The sequence below is a fragment of the Ursus maritimus genome (genome assembly GCF_017311325.1).
Source record: "Ursus maritimus isolate PB19 chromosome X unlocalized genomic scaffold, ASM1731132v1 scaffold_X1, whole genome shotgun sequence".
Lineage (NCBI taxonomy): Eukaryota > Metazoa > Chordata > Mammalia > Carnivora > Ursidae > Ursus > Ursus maritimus.
The window spans coordinates 19,777,656-19,803,275 of record NW_024423319.1 but is presented as its reverse complement, the minus strand read 5'-3'; the positions used below and the strand labels follow the sequence as shown (position 1 = coordinate 19,803,275).

Genomic DNA, 25,620 nt, shown 5'->3' with positions numbered 1-25,620 from the left:
AAGATTTAAAAAAGATTTTTTTAATTTAATTATTTTTGCATAAAACAAAATCGTAATGAAATAGTTTCTTGTAATGGTTGTTTCCTGTTAGAGGGTGTCACGAAGGTTCACACCACAAAAGGAAATTGGTAGAAGCCATCCAAAGACACGAGTTGATATCCTTCTACAAACAACTTATCTCCACCAAAAAACAAAATAGAAAAATGGTCTTTGCAGATATAATTAAGGTTCTTGAGATCATGCAGGATTTAATCTCACCAAGGTTACTGATCACAGTCTTCAGTCCGCTAGAAGGCTGAAGACTCAACTGTACAGAACACTAAGTACAATCTTACAAAAAAGCCTTTTCCACAGTATGTATGACTTTTGCAACAAAGAATATTTGAGTCCAAAGCTCCACTGATAACGAGCCAGGTTCTTACATTCCACTCCACATCTCATAAATGCCGCACTGCACTGTGTCAATCCAGGGTACCTTCCCCTTTGACCCTAGTATCCATATCTAGACAAGCAGCTCTGATTACACATCACTTAAAAGGCTCTAGGGAAAAGCTTTTCACAAGAGAATCTATTCTCAGAGGTGGACCCATATGCCCAACTCTGCTTGCTTTTGAACTTGACAGCTATCATTTCCCCTAGATGGGCACAGTTTCCCACAGGGGTATATATATTATCAATTCTCAAACTACTATGCATGCATACTGGAACTGAACAAATAGGTAAATGGGTGATGAGTTGTAGAAGCCAGGCTGCTCACTGCTGGAGAGGGAGATTATCAATAAGAGAAAGCTAGAATGCGAGGAGTCCAAGATGGCGGAGGAGTAGGAGACCTTAGTTTCGTCTGGCCCCAGGAATTCAGCTAGATAGCTATCAAATCATTCTGAACACCTATTAACTCAACTGGAGATCTAAGAAAAGAATAGCTGCAACTCTACAAATAGATAATTGACCACTTCCTGCAAGGTAAGGGGTGCAGAGAAATGAATCCGAGGCGATATATGGGAAGATAAATCATGGTGGTGGGAGGGAGCCTCCATAAGCCAGCTACTGGAAAGTGATATAGCAACGGAGCACAAAATCAAAACTTTCAGAAGTCTGCTCTGGTGAGGGATGTCACGCAGGTGGCTAAGCAGGGGCAGAACCCTAGGTGGGACAGTGTGGTCTCAGGATCCCTAGGGTCACAGGAAGACTAGGGGTGCCTGAATGCGGCAGAGTTCCCAGGCATTGGAGTGGGGAAGCTGGCAGCAAACAGTGAGCCCAAGAGTGGGCTCTCAACTCAGGGTTGCCATATACCACAAACCGTGGCACTGTCAGACCACTGCTCTCCGAGCAGGGGCCAGGGAGAGGCAGAACTGCAGCAAGACTCTCCTTCTTCCCCTGGGAGGAGCAGTGTGGGAGCACACTTGAGGAGTCTGCAGGGTTTGGAGATTCAAAATGGGGTCATGTGCCTGAGACAGAAACCCTAAGTCACAGGCCACACAAGCACAGAGTGCGGACAGAGACCAGGGAGACAGGAGTGTTTGACTGCATTTCCCTGAGGGCGCACTGAAAAGTGAGGGAACCAAGCTTTCCGCTCCAGGGCTGAATATTGGGAGGCCGCTATTGTCATTCTCATCCTCTAAAGCTGCATGGAAAGCCTTCAGGGATCAAAACCCACCTACAGCAACCCTGAGCAGATTACTTAGCCTGGCCCCTGGCAAAGGCACTGCAACTCTGCCTGGGGCAAATACACTTGAAAAATCAAAAAAACAGGGCCATCCCCAAGAAGATCAGCAAGAATGTCCAGCTAAGACCAAGTTTGTGATCACAGAGAAATGCAAAACTCTAGCATTAGGGAAATATAGTACATAGAATTCACAGATTTTCTTTTCCTCCCATGATTCCTTAGTCTTTTAACTTTTTTCACATTCCTTTTACAACCAATTTCTTATTTTATCAACTCTTTAAGTCTTCTAATTTTCATTTTTACAATTACATTCTATCCTTTCACTGTATTTAATTTTATATTTGTGTGTGTGTATTTTTTTTCTTTACAATTTTGGGATGCAGTTTCTTCTAACAAAGAGACCAAAATACACCCAGAATCTAGTTTCTTGCTCTGTCCTCTTCACCTGTCAGTTTGTTCTTTTTTTTTTGTCTTTTAATTTCCATTTTTACAGTTATATTCTATCCTTTCATTGTATGTAATTTTATTTTTGTACATATATATTTTTCTTTCTTTGCAATTTTAGGATCTAGTTTTCTAACAAATGAACTAAAATAAACACAGGATCCAGTGTGTATGGATCTGTTCTATTCAGCTGTTTCTTTTTTTTTTCCTCTTAATTTTTATTTATTTTTTTTCGGTTTCAGGACTCCCGATTTGTTTAGTGTATATTTCTCTGGGGTCGTTGTTGTCGTTTTAGTATTTTGTTCTCTCATTCAGCTATTCTTCTCTAGACAGAATGACAAGACATAAAAACTCACCTCAAAAAAGACAGCAAGAACCAGTACTGACTGCCAAGGACCCAATCAGTATGGATATAAGATGTCAGAACTAGAGTTCAGAATATTGATTATAAAGATTCGCTGGGATTGAAAAAAAGCATGGAAGACACTAGAGAATCCCTTTCTGGAGAAATAAAAGAACTAAAATCTAATCAAGCCAAAATCAAAACAGCTATTAATGAGAAGCAATAAAAAAAATGGAGGCTCTAACTGCTAGGATAAATGAGGCAGAAGAGAGAATTAGTGATATAGAAGACCAAATGATGGAGAATAAAGAAGCTGAAGAAAAGAGAGATAAACGACTACTGGATCACAAGGGGAGAAGAGATAAGTGATACCATAAAAGCAAAACAATAGTAGAATAACTGGGATCCAAGAAGAAGAAGAAGGGTACAAAAGGTATATTGGAGCAAATTATAGCTGAGAACTTCCCTAATCTTGGGAAGGAAACAGGCGTGCAAGTCCAGGAGGCACAGAAAATGCTCCTCAAAGTCAATAAAAATAGGTCAACACCTCGACATATAACAGGGAAACTTGCAAATCTCAGAGACAAAGAGAAAATCCTGACAGCAGCTTGGGATAAGAGGTCCATAACCTACAAGGGTAGAAACATCAGGCTGGCAGCAGACTTCTCCACAGAGACCTGGCAGGCCAGAAAGGACTGGCATGATATATTCAGGGTGCTAAATGAGAAAAATATGCAGCCAAGAATACTTTACCCAGCAAGGCTGTCGCTCAAAATAGAAGGAGAGATAAAAAGCTTCCATGAAAAACAGAAACTAAAAGAATTTGTGATCACTAAACCAGCCCTGCAAGAACTATTAAAAGTGATCCTTTAAGCAAATAAAGAGCCTAAAAGCAACACAGACCAGAAAGGAACAGAGATAATATACAGAAACAGCAATTTTAGAGGTAATACTATGGTACTAAATTCATATCTTTCAATATTTACTCTGATTGTAAACAGGCTAAATGCCCCAATCAAAAGACACAGGGGATGAGACTGAATAAAAAAGCAAGACTCATCCATATGCTGTCTACCAGAGGCTCATTTTAGACCTAAAGACACCTCTAGATTGAAACTGAGGTAGAAAACTTTTATCATACTAATGGACATCAAAAGAAAGCTGGGATGGTAATCCTTAAATCAGACAGATTAGACTTTAAACCAAAGACTGTAATAAGAGATGAGGAAAGACACCATATCATAATTAAAGGGTCTATCCAACAAGTAGATCTAACAATTGTAAATATTTATGACCCTAACATGGGAGCAGCCAACTACATAAACCAATAACCAAAATAAAAAATAATATTGGTAGTAATACATTAATAGTAACTTCAATACCCCACTCACAGCAATAGACAGCTCATCTAAGCAGAAGATCAACAAGGAAACAGGGCTTTGAATGACACACTGGACCAGACGGACATCACAGATCAATACAGAACATTCCATTCTAAGGCAACAGAATACACATTCTTCTCAAGTGCACATGGAACATTCTCCAGAATAGATGACATACTGGGTCACAAATCAGGTCTCAACTGGTACCAAAAGATTGGGATCATTCCCTGTATATTTTCAGACCACAATGCTTTGAAACTGGAACTCAATCTAAGAGGAAAGTTGGGAAGAACTCAAATACATGGAGGCATCCTACTAAAGAATGGGCCAATCAGGAAATTAAAGAAGAATTTTAAAAATTCATGGAAACAAATGAAAATGAAAACACAACTGTTCAAACCTTTGGGATGCAGCAAAGGTGGTCCTAAGAGGGAAGTATATACTAATACAAGCCTTTTTCAATAAACAAGAAAGGTCTCAGATACACAACCTAACCTTACACCTAAAGGAGCTGGGGAAAAAAACAGCAAATAAAGACTACACCCAGCAGGAGAAGAGAAATAGAGACTAAATGCATGCATAAATAAATAAATAAAATCTAAATAAACGAATGAATGAATGAATGAATGAATGAATGAAAGAGAAACCAAAAGAACAGAACAACAGATCAACGAAACTAGGACCTGGTTCTTTGAAAGAATAAAATGAATAAACCCCTGGCCAGACTTAACAAAAGGAAAAGAGAAAGGACCCAAATAAATAAAATCATGAATGAAAGAGGAGAGATCACAACCGACACCAAGGAAATACAAACAATTATAAAAACATTATGAGCAAATATATGCCAACAAATTGGCCAATCTGCAAGAAATGGATGCATTCCTAGAGACAAACTACCAAAACTGAAACATGAAGAAACAGAAAACCTGAACAGACCCACAACCAGCAAAGAAACTGAAGCAGTACTAAAAATCTCCCAACAAGAGTCCAGGGCTGGATGGCTTCCCAGCAGATTCCTACCAAACATTTAAAGAAGAATTAATACCTATTATTCTAAACTTGTTTCAAAAAATAGGAATGGAAGGAAAACTTCTAAACTCTTTCTATGAGGCCAGCATTACCTTGATCCCAAAACCAGACAAAGACCCCACCAAAAAGGAGAATTATAGACCAGTATCACTGATGAACATGGATGCCAAAATTCTCACCAAAATACTAGCCAATAGGATCTAACAGTACATGAAAAGGATTATTCACCACGACCAAGTGGGATTTATTCCTGGGCTACAAGGATGGTACAACATCCACAAATCAATGTAATACACTGCAATAAATGAAAGGACAAGAACCATATGATCCTCTCAATAGATGCAGAAAAAGCATTTGACAAAGTACAGCATCCTTTCTTGATTACAATTCTCCACAGTGTAGGGATAGAGGGAACATACCTCAAGATTATATAAGCCATATACAAAAAGCGCACAGTTAATATCATTCTCAATGGGGAAAAACTGAGAGCTTTTCCCATAAGGTCAGGAACACAGCAGGGATGGCCACTCTCACCACTGCTGTTCAACATAGTACTAGAAGTCTGAGCCTCAATAATCAGAAAACATACATACATACATACATACATAAATAAATAAATAAATGGCATCTGAACTGGCAAAGAAGTCGTCAAACTCTCACTTGTCACAGATGACCTGATACTTTACGTGGAAAACCCAAAAGACTCCACCCCAAAATTGCGAGAACTCATATGGGAATTCAGCAAAGTGGCAGGATATAAAATCAATGCACAGAAATCAGTTGCATTCCTGTACACTAAAAATGAGACCGAAGAAAGAGAAATTGAGGGGTCGATCCCATTTACAATTGCTCCAAAACCCATAAAATACGTAGGAATAAACCTAACCAAAGAGGCAAAGGTACTCAGAAAACTATAGAACACTCATGAAAGAAATTGAGGAAGACACAAAGAAATGGAAAAACGTTCCATGCTCATGGATTGGAAGAACAAATATTGTTAAAATGTCTATGCTACCTAAAGTAATGTATACATTCAATGCAATCCCTATCAAAATACCACCAACCTTTTTCACAGAGCTGTAACAAATAATCCTAAAATTTGTATGGAACCAGAAAAGACCCTAAATAGCCAAAGAAATGTTGAAAAAGAAAACCAAAGCTGGTGGCATCACAATTCTGGACTCGAAGCTCTATTACAAAGCTGTAATCATCAAGACAGTATGGTACTGGCACAAAAACAGACACATAGATCAATGGAACAGAACAGAAAACCCCAAAATGGACCCTCAACTCTATGGCCAACTAATCTTCGACAGAGCAGGAAAGAATATCCAATGGAAAAAAGACAGTGTCTTCAATAAATGGTGTTGGGAAAACTGGACAGCCGCATGCAAAAGAATGAAACTGGACCATTTCCTTACACCATTCACAAAAATAGACTCAAAATGGATGAAAGACCTAAATGGGAGACAGGAATCCATCAAAATCCTAGAGAAGAACAGAGGCAGCAACCTCTGCAACCTCAGCCACAGCAACTTCTTGCTAGACACATCTCCAAAGGCAAGGGAAACAAAGGAAAAATGAACTATTGGGACTTCATCACGATAAAAAGCTTTTGCTCAGCAAAGGAATCAGTCGACAAAACCAAAAGACAACCTAGAGAATAGGAAAAGATATTTGCAAATGTCTTATCAGATAAAGGGCTAGTATCTGAGATCTATAAAGAACTTACCAAACTCAACACCCAAAAACATATAATCCAATCAAGAAATGAGCAGAAGACATGAACAGATATTTCTCTAAGGAAGACAGACAAATGGCCAACAGACACATGAAAAAATGCTCCACATCACTTGGGATCAGGGAAATACAAGTCAAAACCACAATGAGATACCACCTCACACCCATTATAATGGCTAAAATTAACAAGTCAGGAAATGACAGATGTTGGCAAGGATGCAGAGAAAGGGGAACACTCTTAACACCATTGGTGGGAATGCAAGCTGGTTTTCCAGCCACTCTGGAAAACAGTATAGAGGTTCCTCAAGAAGTTGAAAATAGAGCTACCCTATGACTCAGCAATTGCACTACTAGGGATTTACCCCAAAGATACAAATGTAGTAATCCGAAGGGGTACCTGCACCCTAATGTTTACAGCAGCAATGTCCACAATAGCCAAATTACGGAAAGAGCCCAGATGGCCATTGATGGATGAATGGATAAAGAAGTTATGGTATGTATGTGTGTGTGTGCACACACACACACACACACAAAATGGAATACTATTCAGCCACCAAAAAAAACGAGATCTTGCCATTTGGAACAACGTGGATGAAACTGGAGGGTATTATGTTAAGCAAAATAGGTCAAGCAGAGAAAGACAATTATCATATGATCTTGAACTCATATGTGGAATTTAAGAAACAAAACAAGGTTCATAAGAGAAGAGAGGGAAAAATAAAACAAGATGAAATCAGAGAGGGAGAGAAATCATAAGAGATTCTTAATCATAGGAAACAAACTCAGGGTTTCTGGAGGGGAAGGGGGTGAGGGGATGGGGTAACTGGGTGATGGACATTAAGGAAGGCATGTGATGAACACTGGTATTACATAAAACTGATGAATCATGGAACTCTACCTCTGAAACTAATACATTATACGTTAATTAATTGAATTTAAATTAAAGTAAAAAGTAAAAAAAAAGGCTCTAATCCATGTGATAATGGATTAGAGTTGGAGACCTCAGTATGAATCATGTGTAGCTTAATATACACATGGATGGTTACATATAGAAATACTTGTAGACGTGTGTGTATATATATACACGAGCTAGTATGCAGACATACCTTTGCTCTGTCACCTGAGAGGGCCTAGAAGCAATAACACCCCAGTAGCAATGAGCACACCTGTCACCCAGGTCGTGGTTTCTAAATACCATTCTCCAATTAAAGAAAAACAGAACTCCTTGGAGAAATGGCAGATTCTAGGACTGGAACAAGAAATATATGAGTTTGAAGCATCTTCTAGCACCAGGAAGTATTTTTTTAAATATTGGTATTGATGGGTATATGTCAAAGAGGCACAGGGCCAACTGAAAGAGCTCCCAATGGCTAAAGCTGGAACAATTTAATCAGTAAGATAGTATTAAATTATAATCCAAAGGATAAAATACTCTTCTGTCCATGCTGATATAAATATACATTAAACAAATACATAAAAGGGATAAAACAGAAGAGTTCAAATTAATTTATATAGAGATTTCTAGCTCAAGGAGATAAAACATAACTCTCCACTCCATAAGTGTTGACTTCTTCCAAAGATTACAGCATGAGAAGGTAGGTGGGGGGAGAGAGTAACTTTACAGTGGAGAAATCTAAGAAACACTACATCAGATCAAGGTTAACATCAACAGTGATGGGTCATGTTGATAGTATATACCCTTGATATGATGGGATGAGGCATCCACTACACATATATGTGTGGTCTTCCTTTCAAAAGCCTATAATCCCAGTATAATCATGAGAAAAACATCAGACAAATTTCAATCCTACAAAATACATGACCAGTACTCCTCAAAACCAAGGCCATCAAAAACAAAAGTCTGAGAAATTGGCACAGCCTGAAGAGCCTAAGGAGATATAATGATGGCAGGTCACTGGTACCCTGGATTGGATCCCGGAACAACAACAACAAAAAGATAAAAACAAAGGAAATCCAAATAGAGTATGGATTTCAGTTAATAACAGTATATCAATATTGGTTCATTAATTGTGACAAATGTACCACACTAATGTAAAATGTTAAAAATAGGGGAAACCGAATGTGGAGCATATGAGGACTTTCTGTACTCGCTTGATATTGTAAATCTAAAACTGTTCTAAAAATAAATTTTTTTAAAAATTCATTTCCCACAGCAAAAAGAAACTAAGAGATGTATAGCATATAGAAGAGATATATAGGATATAGAACCTCAGCTCATTCAAGAAAAGGAAAAAAAGGTCAACACCAACAACTACAAATCAATCCAACTACAGCGTCACCAAACAGAAAAAAGAAATGTATTAAACAGAAAACATGAACTTTAACACAGGAATATGTACAATTATATCAGTTTAAAAAATAAGGGTAAAGAGGATAAATCAAAAGATAAATGAAATAAAAAGGTAACTATATGCTGTTGATAAGACATATACCTAAAACAAAATAATCACACACAGAAAAGATAGAATATAATAAAGAAATATATACCAGGTAAAGGTTAACAGGAAGGAAACAGATGTGGCAATATTAATATGACAAGGTGAAACTCAAGATCCCAACATTTAAATAGGAAAAGTGCAATATTTTTTTTTAATTTTTTAAAGATTTTATTTATTTATTTGACAGAGAGAGAGACAGCCAGTGAGAGAGGGAACACAAGCAGGAGGAGTGGGAGAGGAAGAAGCAGGCTCCCAGCGGAAGAGCCTGACATGGGGCTCGATCCCAGAACTCCAGGAACACGCCCTGAGCCGAAGGCAGACACTTAACGACTGAGCCACCCAGGCGCCCCAAGTGCAGTATTTTATAAAGCATATAATCCACCAAGAAAATAGTCATAGCACTTAATAACCTAGCTACTAAAATTCTGAAGCAGACTTTTGCTTCTATCATGATGGAGTAACTGGTGTCAGATTAGCCTTCCCACTGTCAACACTATAAAATGGACAAAACATGAGCTAACAGCTTTCAGCACTGAACGGTAATCCCAGAGATCAAGGAAATTGTGACAGCTAAATCCAACAGGTGATCCTGGATTGGATCCTGAACCTATAAAGGGCGTTATTGGGACACGAAATGAAATTTGAAAGAGGTCTATTGACCAGATGGTAATACTGGATCACTGTCAAACTCCCGATTATGATGGATTTTTCCGTGCTCAGGGAAGAAAGTATCCTTGTTATTAGGGAATGCACACTTCAGTATTAAGATGTAATGAGCATCATGCTTGTGACTGAGTCTGAAATGATTCTGAAAAAATACTGAGACACACTATACATACCAGGGCAAATGTGGTAAAACTGGGAAATTCAGGTGATCAGTAAATGGGAATTCCTTGTATTACACATTATTGTGACAACTGGTAACACTTGAATTGGGTCTAAGGATTAGGTGGAAGTAATACATCAGCATTAATGTCCTGATTTAGATTGTTATGCTGAGGATATATAACAGGATGTCCTTGTTTGAAGGAAATGCACCCTCAAGTTATATTGTAGATGTTGCGGGGGGAGTGACGGAGCATCAGGTAAGCAACTTACTCTCAGGTGATTTGGTGGAGGGAAGTGCCTTATACTGTATTTGCAAGTTTCCTATAGGTTTGTAATTATTTCAACATTTAAAAAGTAAAATTATTTAAATAGGCATATCTCTCAACCCAGCAATTGCACTTTTAGGCACCTGTTACAGAAAAATACTTGCACATGTGCCCAAAGAGGTATGTACAAGGTTGTTCACAACAATACTGTTTACAATAGCAAAAAGAAATGGAAACACACCAAGTGTTCATCAAAGAAGAATTAAATAAAACATAGTTCTTCAATACAATGAAATGTTATATAGCTGTTTAAAAGAATGGAATACCCTCAGTAAACTGGGAATAGAAGGGAACTTTCTCAACTTGAAAAAGAATATCTGCAAAAAACCTGCAGGTAACACCATACTTGATGGTGAGAAATTAAAGCTTTCCTTCGAAGATCAGAAACAAGGTAATGATGTCCCTGCTCACTACTGCTTTTCAACATCATAGTGGAAGTCCTAGCTACTGCAACAAGACAAGAGGAAAAAAGATACACTGATTCGGAAGGAAGGAATAAAAACTGTCTTTGTTCAAGAGAAAATGATCATCTATGTAGATAATCCAAAAGGATTCACCAAAAAAACGCTTACATTCCTGAAACTAATAAGTGACTACAGTAAGGTTGGAGGATACAAGGTTAGTCACTTTCCTATATATCAGCAATGAATGAGTGGAATTTGAAATTAAAAACACAACACCATTTATATTAGCAGCCCCCAAAAAGAAATACCTGGTATAAATCTAATATGCGTAAGATCTATATGAAGAAAACTATGAAACTTATGAAAGAATCAAAGAAGGACAAAATAAATGGAGAGATATTCAATGTTCATGGATAAGACGACAATACTGTCAACATGTCAGTTTCCCAACTTGATTTATAGATTCAATGCAATCACAATCAAAAAGTCAGCAAGTTATTCTGTAGATATGGAGAACTGATTGAAAGGTTTATGTGGAAGGGACAAAGACCCAAAACAGCCAATAAAATATTGAAGGAAAAGAACTAGGTGGGAAGATTGACACTATCCAACTTCAAGACTTACTATAAAGTTATAGTAATCAAGATAGTGGGGTATTAGCAAAAGAGAGACAAACAGATCAATGGAACAGAATAGAGAGCCCAGAAATAGACCCATATATAGTCAACTGATCTTTTACAAAGGAGAGAAAGCAACACAATGGAGAAAATACAGTCTCTTCAACAAACAGAGCTGGAACAATTGGACAGCCACCTGCAAAAACAAACAAAAAAGTGAAACTAGACTTAGACTTTACATTCTTCACAAACATTATCTCGAAATGGATCACAGACTTAAATATAAAACACAAAATGATAAATCTCCTAGAAACAACATAGGAGAAAACCTAGATAACTTGAGTTTGGCAATGATTTTTATTTATTTATTTTTTAATGTTTTTTTATTATATTATGTTAGTCACCACAGAGTACATCCCTAGTTTTTGATGTAAAATTCCCATGATTCATTACTTGCATATAACACCCAGTGCACCATGCAATACGTGCCCTCCTTAATACCCATCACCAGCCTAGCAATGATTTTTTAGATGTAACACCAAAAGCATGATCCATGGAAAAACTTGATAAGCTGGACTTCATTAAAATTAAAAACTTCTGCTCTGAAAAACACTATCGAGAGACTGAATAGACAAGCCACAGACTGGGAGAAAATATTTACCAAGGACACATCTGATAAAGAGCCATTATTCCAAACAAACAAAGAATGCTTAAAACTTAACCTGATTAAAAAATGGGCCACACCCCAGCTGCCCCTGGTGTCTCATCATCCCCAGCAGACCTAGGATCTAGGCCCACTTATGTGGTTCTGAATAGAAACTTTTCCAAAGAAGGCATCCAGATGGCCAACACGCTCAATATCACTGATCATCAGAGAAATGGAAATCAAAACTGCAGTGAGAGATCACCCCCCACCTGTTAGAATGGCTAGTATCAAGAAGACGAGGTAAGTGTAAACAAGAATGTGAAGAAAAGTGCACCCTTATGTACTGTTAGGAGGAAAGTAAATTGGTGCAGCCACTACAGAAAACAGTATGGAGGGTACACAACAAATGAACTACTAGAACTACCACGATTCAGCAATCCCACTTCTGGGTACCCATCCAAACGAAATGAAATCACTCTCTCAAAGACATCTCTGCACCCCCACATTCACTGCAGCATTATTCACAATCACCAAACAGGGAAACTACCTAAGTGTCCACTGATGGATAAATGGATAAAGACAGACAGACAGATAGACACACACACACACACAAAGATGGACCTTGAGGGCATCATGCTAAGTGAAATAAGTCAGACAGAAGAAGACAAATACTGGGGCGCCTGGGTGGCTCAGTCATTAAGCGTTTGCCTTCGGCCCAGGGCGTGATCCCGGGGTCCTGGGATCGAGTCCTGCATCGGGCTCCCTGTTCCGCTGGGAAGGCTGCTTCTTCCTCTCCCACTCCCCCTGCTTGTGTTCCCTCTCTTGCTGTGTCTCTCTGTCAAATAAATAAATAAAATCTTTTAAAAAAAAAGAAGACAAATACTGAATGATCCCACTTATAAAGGATATTTAGACTAGTCAAATTGACAGAGTAGAATGCAATATTACTGAGCCATCAAAAAGAATGAGCTCTTGCCATTTGCAACAACACGGATGGACCCAGAGGGTATACTGCTAAGCAAAATAAGTCAGTCAGAGAGCAATAAATACCATATGATTTCACTTATATGTGGAATTTAAGAAGAAACAAATGAACAAAGAAAAGACACAAACAAAAAACCCCAGACTCTTAACTATAGAGAACTGGTGGTTTCCAGACAAGAAGGGGGTGGGGGGAATGGGAGAAACAGGTGCAGGAGATGAAGAGTGCACTTATGGGGATGAGCAGTGAGTAATGTATACAACTGTGGAATCATTATAATGTACACCTGAAACATAACACTGTATGTTAATTATACTTGGAAAAAAACCCACAAAAACAAAAATGAGCTACCACTACACACCTATGAGAATGGCCCAAACCGCAGACACCTCCAAGTGCTGGCAAGGATATGGACCGAAAGGAGAGCTCATTAATTCCTGGTGGGAATGCAAAATGGCACAGCCACTTTGGAAGACAATTTAGTGGTTTCCAACAAAACTAAACATATATACCATACAATCCAGCAAGTGTACTCCTTGGTATTTACCCAAATGGGTTAAAAACTTATGTCCACACAAAATCTGCACACAGATGTTTACAATTTCTTTATTCATAATTGCCCAAACTTGGAAGCAACCAAGATTCCTTCCGTAGGTAAAGATAAACTGTGGGATACCCAGACAATGGAATATTCTTTCATGCTAAAAAACAACAAAGAAATGAGCTATCAAGCCATGAAAAGACAGAGGAACCTTTAATGCATATTACTAAGTGAAGAAGCCAATCGTGAAAGTGACAAACTGCAGGATTCCAACTACATAACATCCTGGAAAGACAAAACTATGGCGATAATAAAAGGGTCAGTGGTTGCCAGGGGTTGGGGTAGAGCAATGCATAGGTGGAACACAGGACTTTTAGGGCAGTGAAAAGATTCTGTAGGATACTCTGATGGTGGATACACGTTAGTATAAATTTGTACAAACCCATAGAATCTACAATACCAAGAGTGAACCCTGAAGTAGGGACCTTGCGTGATAACAGTATGTCAATATAAGTTAATCAGTTGTAACCAATGTACCTCTGGTGGGGGGTGTTGATAAAAAGAGGCCTGTGCATGTGTGGGGGCAGGAGGTATAGGAGAAAACTACCCTCTGCTCAATATTGCTGTGAACCTAAAACTGCTATAAAAAATGAAGTCTATTAAAAAGATGAGAATAGGGGTCAGGGAGAAGGAGCATTGTATTATTCATCATTTAAAGCCTTCTCTGATTTGTTTCGAATCAGGTTACAGATATTTCTCTTATGAAGACAATTTAAAAGTTCTGGATTAACCCCTCCAAAATCATAAGCCAATCATTCTACTGGGTCTTCCTTCAAAACTCTAGCCCTACTTTCTCACCCAAGAATTGCAAGCATACGTTCATTCTTCCAATTAACATCCTGCACAAGTCATCTGTGGACAAAACCATTCAGCATCAACCTACATCCAGAGCTAATTAAGACTTGTTCAGAGTCTACAATCAAGCACAACTGCCCAAATCAAGATGGGAACAAATATTCTCATGAGAGATACCATACCTCAAGTGGTCTAAAATAGGGTCATGATCTCTATCTTTTGTATGGAATCTCTAACAACTCACTTTGGGTGTAGGCAGACAGGAACCCTCCACATTAATGACACTCACCCTCTGGCACCAGGCACACATTAGGAAGTGGCTGATTCATTGCAGGTTAAATTTACAAGCCCCAAATCACTGTACCTGGGGGGGCCAGTGTTTAAGTATTCCACAGAAAAGTTACCTCATTCCACTGCAGAGGACCACAAAGAATTTCTTTTCATGGGAAAGGCATGTAGTGAGCTGGTAACACCTGTCTGAAAATGTCCTTTCACATTCAGCAGAATTTTGGAAATGTTACCCATGGACTTGTACATGCCCTTAACATCCATTTGATAAGCAAAGTGCTGGTTCTATCCACAGACACCCTAGCAGTTTGTGTCTGTTCTGAAGGAGATTTTATCCATTTGGGAAGGAAACACAAACTTGATCTCCCACTGCAACCTGGCCCACCGTGACTGGTGTCTAAAGCTAAGGGTGGGGGCGCGTGGGTGGCTCAGTCATTAAGCGTCTGCCTTCGGCTCAGGGCGTGATCCTGGAGTTCTGGGGTCGAGCTCCATGTCAGGCTCTTCCGCTGGGAGCCTGCTTCTTCCTCTCCCACTCCCCCTGCTTGTGTTCCCTCTCTCACTGGCTGGCTCTCTCTCTCTCAAATGAACAAATAAAATATTTTAAAAAAATAAAGCTAAGGGTGCATTTTAATGAGGCCTGTAAAACAAGACACAGCAGGCCTTGTTAGAACTGGCTGGGATCCAGCACCTGCCAGTGCCTTGATTGAAATGTCCGTCCCATGAGAGAGCCCCACCTGATGCACCCCCTAGTAGCCTTTCATTTGGGTTTGATGAATTAATCACTCCCTCCTCTTGTCCTCCCACGTTCCACTCAGTTCATCCTGAAAGCACACCCATTCCAGTTAGGGGTTTATGTTTGTCTTCTCTCTCTCTCTTTTTTTTTAGGGGGCAGGGAGGGGCAGAGGGAGAGGGAAAGGGAAAGAATCCCAAGCAGACTCCAGGCTGAGCATGTAGCCCAACACTAGGGCTCGATCCCACAGCCCTAAGATCACGACCTGAGCCGAAATCAAGAGTCGGACGCTCAACTGACTGGGCCACCCAGGCGCCCCAATATTTGTCCCTTCTGGTCAACATGGTAACCGCTAGCCACATGTGGCTGTGTCAATTTAAAGTAAAATTCAATAAAAACTTTAAAATGCAGTTCCTTGGCCACACTAGCCACATTTCAAGTTCTCAGTAGCCACATGTGGCTGGTGTCTATTGTGTTGGATGTCATGGAAAGTTCCACTGGACAGTGCTGCTCCAGCCAGCGAGCTGCTTGAAGCAGGGACTTGGACTTGGTCGTCTCCATGCAAATGTCAAACAGGCCTGACACCTGAAGGTGTGTTCACTGTGATTAACCAAACTTGGTCTCGATGCTGTGAGAGGACTTTTGATCTGTTCCCACAGAATTACCAGTAGAGAGGACCTGTTAGTACTTCGTGACAAATCCATTTGGGTTTCACGTCGAGAGTAAAGTCCTCTCTGCAGAGGAACGTGTCTGCTCCCTGCTGGATTAAGAACTGCAGAGGCAGCCTCCACCCCTGGCTGCCAAAGATTTCAGACGCAAAGTCACAGCTCAGCCAGGGAAATGGGTGCCTCTTTAGTGCCCAGTCACACTTGTCCCCTGCTCTCTAAGGATAGGTTCTCTTCTACCTTTTTCCTTTTTACACAAAAGCAGCTTTCAATTTTTTTTTGAAAGGGTTCAGTACAAATTCTAAATGAGTAATACCTGAACTGCTTTGGTTTTCAGGTTTTAGAAAATCTTGACCCTTTTCTGTGGATGACTAAGAACACAAGGGACATCTGAGACTGGTAAATCATAGATGCGTCATCTTAGGATTTTCCATTTGTTTGTCTGAATGAAGCTTCCATAAATAGCTGTGCTACACTTAGGTTTGTCCGAGAAAGCCAGGACAACACCCACGGCCTGGCACGGGGGCCATCACCCGAATCTAAACCACAACTCCGAAAGAATGGAGCTACTTATCAAAGAGGAAACGGACTCAGTCAACAGCGAGCAGCTGGTACCAAAATGCAGGGACGACCCACGAGAAGATCAGATTTGGACCTGTGGGGTCAAACCATGACCCAGTAAATAGGACTATGGCACAAGCCCCTTGATCACCTGGGTTCAGAAAGGAGACTAAAGTCAGTCCCGAGAGGTTGAGCCTGCTTATGGAGGGGTGGGGAGGGCAGCACAGCCCGATTTAACCTGAAACGAGCCATGGAATAAGGATGCTCCACCTTCATATGATGAAGACCTCATGTGATGTGGCTGCTGGTAGAGCCCTGTGTTTCCCCGCCCCCCGCCCCGGCAGGGGGCCGCTGGGGCTGAGTCATAAAAGGAAAACCTGCAGGTCAGGTGGGGGGTAGGGAACAACTTCATACCTCCCTGCTGCCTACCACAGGAACATTCCTGAAAACTGCTTCCGGGAAATCTATGCGACAAACTCACCGCCACGCATGGTCAGTTTTACAAATGTCTCTGGTGAAAGTAATTTCTCTCCCTAACACAAACAAGTAAGGAAGCCCTCTCCCACCTCGTGCTAGAGGGTGAGAGCAAATCCAAACTGCTAAGTTATGCTAGTCGCTGATTTCCCTGAATTTTTACACCATTTTAACTCTTGTCACCTCAATCTAGATTCGAACACATCGGTCTTGATAAATTTATGCTTTTACACCTCGAAGCACGCTGAGTAATTAATATCTTCTGGGTTAGCTAAGCACTGCAGCATTGCAAGGGAACAGGAAAATGGTTTCCCTCTTATTCTGATTACTAAATGGATTTAGCTACTGCCACCTGAGCTCCCACTAGTTTCATGAATAAATTTAAAGCACTCCCAGAGACGACAATAGTGATGTGAAGGCAGGGATCAGCATTTCAGCCACCACTACCCACACATCTGCAGCATATGTAACCCAGACGGCGGATTTCAGGCCCTCACGGGCCACACCTGGCTCCAGGTACATGTAAAGGGGGCCTTGGTAAGCAAGGTGCCTTGGCCAAAAGTCTGTCTACAAATTTCCAGGAAGCATCCAAGTGTCCTATGTAGATGGCAAGCAGCTTGATTTAAAAGGCAGAAGGAGGATTTTTTTTCACAAATTGCTTAAGTTACTTTGTTGATTTAAAGGACAGCCTCTGGGGGCACCTGGGTAGCACAGTCAGCTCGGTACTCAGCAGGGAGTCTGTCTGAAGATTCTCTCCCTTTGCCCCTCCCCCCACTCGCTTTCTTTCTCTCAAATAAATAAATCTTAAAAAAAAAATAAAGGACATTCTCCTTCCTCTTTTCCACACAGAAAGGTAAATGTCTATGACAGCAGTTCTGAGGAAATCCCAAAGATGCCTGGAATGCCTGTAAGGGTAACCTTTTCCAGAGTAGTCAGAGCTGAGAGCTAAGGGACTCCTCAGCCAAAGAAAAAATGGACTGGGGGCGGGGAGGAGGGGAATGGGGACTAACTGCCAATAAGTATGGGGTTTCTTTTTGGGCTAGTGGAAATATTCTACAGTTAGACGGTGGTGAGTATGCTAAGAACCACTGAACTGTATGTAGACTTTAAAATGGCAAATTTTAGGTTATGTGGATTACATCTCAAAACACTGCAGTAGCCGTCTGCAGGTACTGTGGCCAGCATTCCGCTCTGCAAGGGGCACCCCAGACCTCAGAGATCAGACGCCCTATCAGGCCCCAGCAGTTAATCATTTGGTAGCAGAAACAGAAAGGACCCTGGAGCCAGAAGATACTATGCCTTGTAACCGTTCTGTCACTCACTGAGTAGGGGTCCCAGAGCATTCGCTTGAGGTCATAGAAGTGACCTGTCCCCCACATGTAAAACGAAGGTGTCCTACCCAACTGAATAAGGAATAAGGTGGATGCCATCACAGACACAAAGCCTCCATGAACAAGTCAAGTGCCATCATGATGCAGCAGGAAACTGGAGTCTTAGGCTAGCCCTATGACAAGAGGCACACTGCTCGCAGGGCCACAGCTGCTTTTTTTTTTTTAAGATTTTATTTTTAGGGGCGCCTGGGTGGCACAGCGGTTAAGCGTCTGCCTTCAGCTCAGGGCGTGATCCCGGCGTTATGGGATCGAGCCCCACATCAGGCTCCTCTGCTATGAGCCTGCTTCTTCCTCTCCCACTCCCCCTGCTTGTGTTCCCTCTCTCGCTGGCTGTCTCTCTCTCTGTCGAATAAATAAATAAAATCTTTAAAAAAAAAAAGATTTTATTTTTAGAGAGAGTGTGAGCATGCGAGAGCACGCACAGGAAAAGGGGCAGAGGGAGAGAAGTAGACTCCCCACCGAGCACGGAACCCGAGGCAGGGGATCTCACGACTGTGAGATCAGGACTTGAACCGAAATCAAGAGTCGGCTGCTTAACCGACTAAGTGCCTTGCTAAGGGTGCTGCTGCTGGTGTCACATCAAAAACTGGAGCCCAACTCCAGTTCAGGCTGTTCCAAGACAACACGTGAGGATATCAGTACTGGTGACCAGCTTTGGGCCAAAAAGCCTGGGCGCTGAGGTCCCAGCCCTGTCGCTCACCAGCAGAAAAGCCCCGGGCAAGAGATGGCTCTGTACCTGTGTCCTCAGCTGTGAAATGGAGAGAACGCCCGACTCTACTGCGGTTAAGCTGATGTGAAGATGAAGGTGGTCACTCTACAGAATGGGATTAAACTATCTGACACCTAAGAAGCTCTCAAAGATTAGCTATTTAATTATTATATTTGACATTAAGTAAAACCTAGTAATAGACCTATTAAGGCCCTCAAAACATACACAATGAATAGACAGCTTAGAGAGTCTTATTAAAATGTTCAAAAGCTTAATAGAGGCAGACAGAGCAAAGCCACATTCTGATCTGAACTCAGTGTCTGATGAACTTTTAGAGCCTACTCATGTACCTCAATTTCCCAAACTTATGTCACAAGAATATCACCGGCCATCCCCAAACACTTCTAAACCACAAGCTCTTGACTAATAACAATGCACATGGCATTTCCTTCCCCTGCAACCAACATAAACATAAATGTCAAAGTGGGTATCTGCGGGATTTCTTAAGTGAGGTGGGAAGCTGTCTCTGGTTGATGCTGCGTACATTGAAATTTCCAAATCAGAGCCAGGCATAGCTGAACAGGACCTCGGAGATCACCTAGTCCAACCCAGCCATTTTAGAGATAAAGAGAATCCACTAAAAGGTTTACTTTGGGGGGGGGATTGTTTCAAGTTGGTTAAACAAAAACAGGAAAATCCCATTGTAAGACCATTCATTATGTAGTACAGATGTGTTTGTGTGAAGCCTGGCTTGGCTTAAAGAGCCGGCTTGGACAGAGAGCCTGATCTACCCAATTAACTTCAAAGGCAAAGTAAGGCAATCATGTCACGAGGTCCAGCATCAGCTAGGGGCTCCCCCATCCATGTTCATGAGCAGGCCCATGCAAAGGGAGAATGGCAGAGTCAGCCCACGGCAGCTCCTATTCGTCCCCAACCCAGACCTGTGTCCTGAAATCCAATCCTGCAAGCCATGCTATTCAGGGGAGATTTCCACAACCCCTCCAGAGACACATGCCCAGCTAGCCTCTATCTCCCCTCACCTTCTGAGACTGGCTTCCCCCTTTGGTATGGCAGAGCTCCAATGAGTACATTACCATCTACATAGGCACCCGAATCAAAAGCATGGCTGTTATTCTTGATGCCTCCCCTTCATTTGTGATCCATCCACGACCAAGTTTGATGTATTTCACTACCAAAATAGTTCTCTCCATCCCATCACCTCCACTTCTGTGGTCACTCCCTAATTTCTCATCTCAATTATAACAACAGTCCTCCAGCTGCCCTCCTCAGCTTGAGTCTTTTTTCTATTCTGCTGCCCAAAAAATGCAATAAAAAGATCTGTTTAGGTCACTGTTTTTAACGCAAAACCTACCAATTTCTCCCCATTGCCTAAAGAATCAAGTCCAAACTCTTTGTGCCTATCATTCAAAACCCAACCATTCTCTGCACTCTTCTACCTCCAGACCCACTGTTCTCTTTGCCCCAATCCCCTTTTTCTTATACAGATCATCAGCATACAGGGGTGCTTCCTCCATGCAGCTCATCACATTGGTCACGCTTCATCCTTCACGCTAAGTGAACCAGATATAACTGGTTGTAAGATTGTAAGTTCTTTAAAGACAGGGTCTGGGTCCTTTCCGCGTGCCCCCACATAACACCAGGCCTTGTCCATAGCAGTGGCACAGTTCACAGGCCTCAAAGTAACCACTCTTCTAGCAGATGCTTCGATCGGAAACCCAAGCCCAGCGACGTCCAGGGAACCAACATTTACAACTTATTCTTTAAAGCAGCAAACAGAAAATCTTCTGCCAAGGAAAACACATGCAGTTTGTCTTCTAAGCACTGAAGTTTTGAGAAATAACTTTAAACAAGAGAGTGCCTCCAAGTGAGGAAGACAGTTAACCGGGGGGCCTAACTCTCAAGCTGAAGGGCTTCTTGGGAATCCAGCTGTTCCTGGTAATTGGTTTTTGGATCCGTCAGAAAACAGAAGCGGCTTTTAAGGAAGATTCTCCCCTGGCTAGTGGCCTAGAAGAGGGGAAAACTCTTCTTACTAAAGAGTCCTTTTGCCATAGGGCAAGTGAGAAGAAAAAAAGACCCATGAAGAGAAGTCTATTCAGATTCTTTCCCTGTTTCTTAATTGGGTTCTTTGTCTTTATTGTCAAGTTGTAAGTGTTCTTTATATAATCCAGATAGAAGTCTCTTATCAGATACAGGATTTGCAGAAGTGCTCTTTTCTTTCAGCACCTGGGCTTTTGGTGCCACATCTCAAAATGCTTTGCCTAACCGAGGGCCTGAAAAAAATTCACTCCTGTATTTTCCTCTTCCACAAATTTTGTAGTTTCAGTTCCTACCTTTGAATCTCGGATCCATTCTGTGTGTGTGGTGTGAGGTAGGCATCCAACTTTTTTCTTTTACATGTAGAAATCCAGTTGTCCCTGAGCCAGTTGTTGAAAAGACTATTCTTTCCACATGAATTTTAGGATCACCTTGTCCATTTCCACAAAAGAGGACGCTGAGATTTTGACTGGAATTGCCCTGAATTTGCAGATCACTTTGGGAAGTGTTATCCCATCTGTTTTTAAACGTGCTCAAATCTCTCCCATTTGAAACTACAAAACCCTCTTTCAACTGTACATCCCCCCCCTCCCCTGCTCTTCATAACCAAATACTCCCTCCCCTTCCCGCCACTACTCCTCGAGGTCTCACAGCCACCTCACACTCAGCATGTCCAAAACCAAACACCTGCACTTGCTCCTCCAACCTAGACCTTTTTTCTGGGTTCCTCCCCTGTTTCGCTGAATGCCATAGCCACCCACCCCATTGTCCAAGCCAGCAACCTGCACACTGTCCTGGACAGCTCTCTCATGCTCATAGCCATGCCATCATCACGAATGCTCAATTCTACTACTACAAGCCCTCGGTCCACCCACTTCTCCACATCCCCACTGCAGCCATCCTCTCTTACCTGGACAACCCCAAGAGCCATCCCTATGGTCAATACAGGTCTATTCTCTACCTCACCCCATTCTCCACACAGCACATGGGGACACACCCTTCTTCTTTTTAAAACAAACATCGTGGCACATCATCTCCCTGCTTGAAATGCACAAAGACCTTCTTCACTACAGAATATAAATTCCACATGCTTAACTATGACCTGAAAGGGCCCTCTGGCCCCTGCCCACCTCTCTCTGCAGGCCCTTCTTGTACTAGGTCTCTGCTTAATGCAATTTTTCTTATTTGTTTTCAGGTGATGTAGGTCCACTCTGAAAATCCTAGAAAATGTGGATTAGAATAAGAAATAAAATATCAGCAAGTGATTACAACATAGATGAATCTTGACAACATTATGCTAACTGAAATCAGCCAGTCACAAAAGGACAAATACTGAGTGATTCCACTTATAGGAGGGCCCTAGAGTAATCAAACTCATAGACAGAATTGTGGCTGCCAGGGATTGGGAGGAAAGGAAATGGGGAGTTGTGGTTTAATGGGTAGAGCTGTAGTTTTGCAAGGTGAAAAAGTTCTGCAGACACTGAATATGCTTAACACTACTAAACTGTACACTTACAAGTAAACATCAGGTTACAGGTGTTTTGCGACTATTAAAAATTGCAAAAAGTAACAGCAAGTGATGGTTTCTTATAAACCAACTTCACAAAAATGAAGTCAACAATCTCAGAGCATATTAACTTTAGGCACAACCTGAACCGTCACCTAATCAACCATCCTTTAGAATACAGCAAACTCACTTCCAATGTGGGACGCAGAGGTTCTCAACCAGAAAGCCCTGACCAAGCTTAGGAACCTCTTCCTTCTAAGAAGTACCTGGGTCAGGGGTCCAGGCAAGTGACTTTAAGGTCATACACTGGAAAAATTGGATCGTTGGAAAGGTCTCTTTTGTGTTGACCCCAACAGTGGCCTGGATCCTGTGGCCCTACAAAAAATAAGTCTGTCCCCTGTTGCCTAAGACAGTCATTGAGACATCCAAATCCTATGGTGATGGTCACCAGCTATCGGTACCAGGAAATCTCATCTTCCTGCTACACCCCTCACCTTCTTTCTCAATCCCTTCCCCCTTTGACTGGTAGGACTTCTCTCCATGGACCTGTTTGTGTGTGTTATATTTGCAAGTAACAGGTTGGCTCTAATTCCCTTCCCTGACATACCCAATGGCAGATTGTTGCTTCTATCAACAATGGCAAATTCAACAGCTATATACACAATTAGGGGACAAAGGCCTGACAGCCCTTGGCACTTGTGTGGTGCTCTGTGAACACTGACTAAGCAATCTGGGGAGCAGTATCAAAAACCAGAAAGAGCCAACCTGTGGGTATAAATATATCCTGCTCCATAATCTGCTTCTCAGGATAGCTTATCATTGAAGCAGGCAATCAGTCTGGCTCATCCTTCGACACAAATCCCAAAAGGAGACACACAGCCCCCCCCTTCAGGTTTTCACATGTGTAGAGAAGGGGAGACTGGTGTTTTGGGATATACGGCAATTTCAAGGAACATATCCAGGCCTGTATGTGCTTGATTTGGCTAACTGAATCCCTAAATCAGCCAGTTCTATGAAAGAATATAAATTAAATAAGCTATTTAACACTGCGCAAAATAAAATCATAGCTGTTCAGCTGACCTTTCCCCTTTTTACCACTCTGTATACAAGCTGGTGGAGGATGCTAAGGATATAGATATTTTGGGAATGCAAAATAATTTTTTTTTAAGATTTCATTTATTTTAGAGACAGAGAGCCCAAGCAGGGGAGCATCAGAGGGAGAGGGAGACATAGGCTCTCCACTGAGCAGGGAGCATGATGCGGGGCTTGATCCCAGGATCCTGGGATCATGACCTAATCTGAAGGCAGACACATAACCGACTGTGCCACCCAGGTGTCCAACAAGACAATTTTTAAAAGTCCATTAAAAATGACAAGCATCCTACAAGTCTACATTGTTGAACATTCCCATTCGGTTTGGAGGGAGGTGGGAGGCATGCAAAGAAAGTTTCCTCTGTATGACATGAAGCAGAATCCAATCTGTCTACTTTTTAAGCTTCTTTCCAGCCCAAATGTGTCCCTTAAAGCATAAACCAAGCCACCAGTCATCACAAAGAACCTCAGCAATTCTGCAGCCCACGCTCATCCCTCAATCGCATGTGACACTGACCGCACAGTTAGAAACATTCTGCATCCTCACCCAATACATGCAGGCAGCCAGCAGACGAGCACGTGGCGACAAACTGAATTATTCTGGCACTTCTGTCAAAGAAACAAGTCGGGCTAACTGAATTCTAACTCCTGTTTATGGAAATCTTCTCCACAGCACGGGCGTCTGGGAGGTCTGAGGCTAGCTCTTGTGCCTCTTCCCCTCCATGGCACCTGAAGCAAGGCCCAACATGGTGAGTTCTCACGGGACCTGCGCCATCTTTGTCAAATGAAGTTACCTCACCCAATATTTTCTTTTAGTAACACCAAACCCTTCAAAAAGGAGGCTTCCCTCATCTCAGGGAGGAAAAGGAATGAATGACTGATACACACCATGACATGGGTAAATTTTAAGATCACACTGAGTGCCAGAAGCCAGACAAACAAAACAAAACAAAACAAAAAAGAGTACATGCTGTATGATCCCATTTCTATAAAACACTAGAAAATGCAAACTAATCGATAGTGACAGAAAACAGAGCAATGGTTGCTGTGGGTGGGGATAAGGGCAGAGACAGATTCCTAGGGGCACAAGGAAATGTCTGGGGCTGCTGTAGACAACAATAAGATATACACCCCAGGGCGCAGAGGGGAAGCAAATGTCTGAATCCTTATAATAGCTTCTGAGGGCCTTCGTATCTACCCCCACCCCACCCACCTCCTCTAGGTTTTTTCATTTCTTGTTTTCATAAAGTCTGGATAATATACACCAAAATGGTAACGGTAATTATCCACAGGTGATGCCTATTTTATTTTTTGAGACTACTAATATTATATTCAAAATTTTTTTAAACAATGTAATTCAAAGATAACCATCAAAGACCTAAATGTGAGAGATCATGAAACTCCTAAAGACAGCATAGGCAGTCAGCTCTTGGACACTGTACTTAGTAACCTATTTATGGATGTGTTTCCCCAAGCAAGGGAAACAAAAGCAAACATTAACTACTGGGACTACAACAAAATAAGAAGCTTTTGCACAGCAAAGGAAACCAACAAAATAAAAAAGCAATACAGTGAATAGAAGAAGATATTTGCAAATGATATATCCAATAAGAGGTTAATATCCAAAATAAAAAAAAAACTTATACAAGGAAAAAAAAAACACAATTCAACTTAAAAATGGGCAGAGGACCTGAGTAGACATTTTTCCAAAGAACACATACAGATGGCTGACAGACACATGAAAAGAGGCTCAACATCACCAATCATCAGGGAAATGCAGATCGAAACCACAATGAGATATCCTCTTACACCTGTCAGAATGGCTAGTATCAAGAAAACCAGACGGTGTGGAGAAAAAGGAACCCTCTTGCTCTGCTGGTGGGAAT

The 25,620-nt window shown here is 41.4% G+C and overlaps 1 protein-coding gene across 3 annotated transcripts in view; it reads right to left on the bottom strand.

Moving 5' to 3' along the window:
* CD99L2 (CD99 molecule like 2) overlaps positions 1 to 25,620 on the bottom strand; it is a 109,249-nt gene that overhangs the window by 50,678 nt on the left and 32,951 nt on the right. The gene's annotated exons all lie outside the window — the stretch shown is intronic.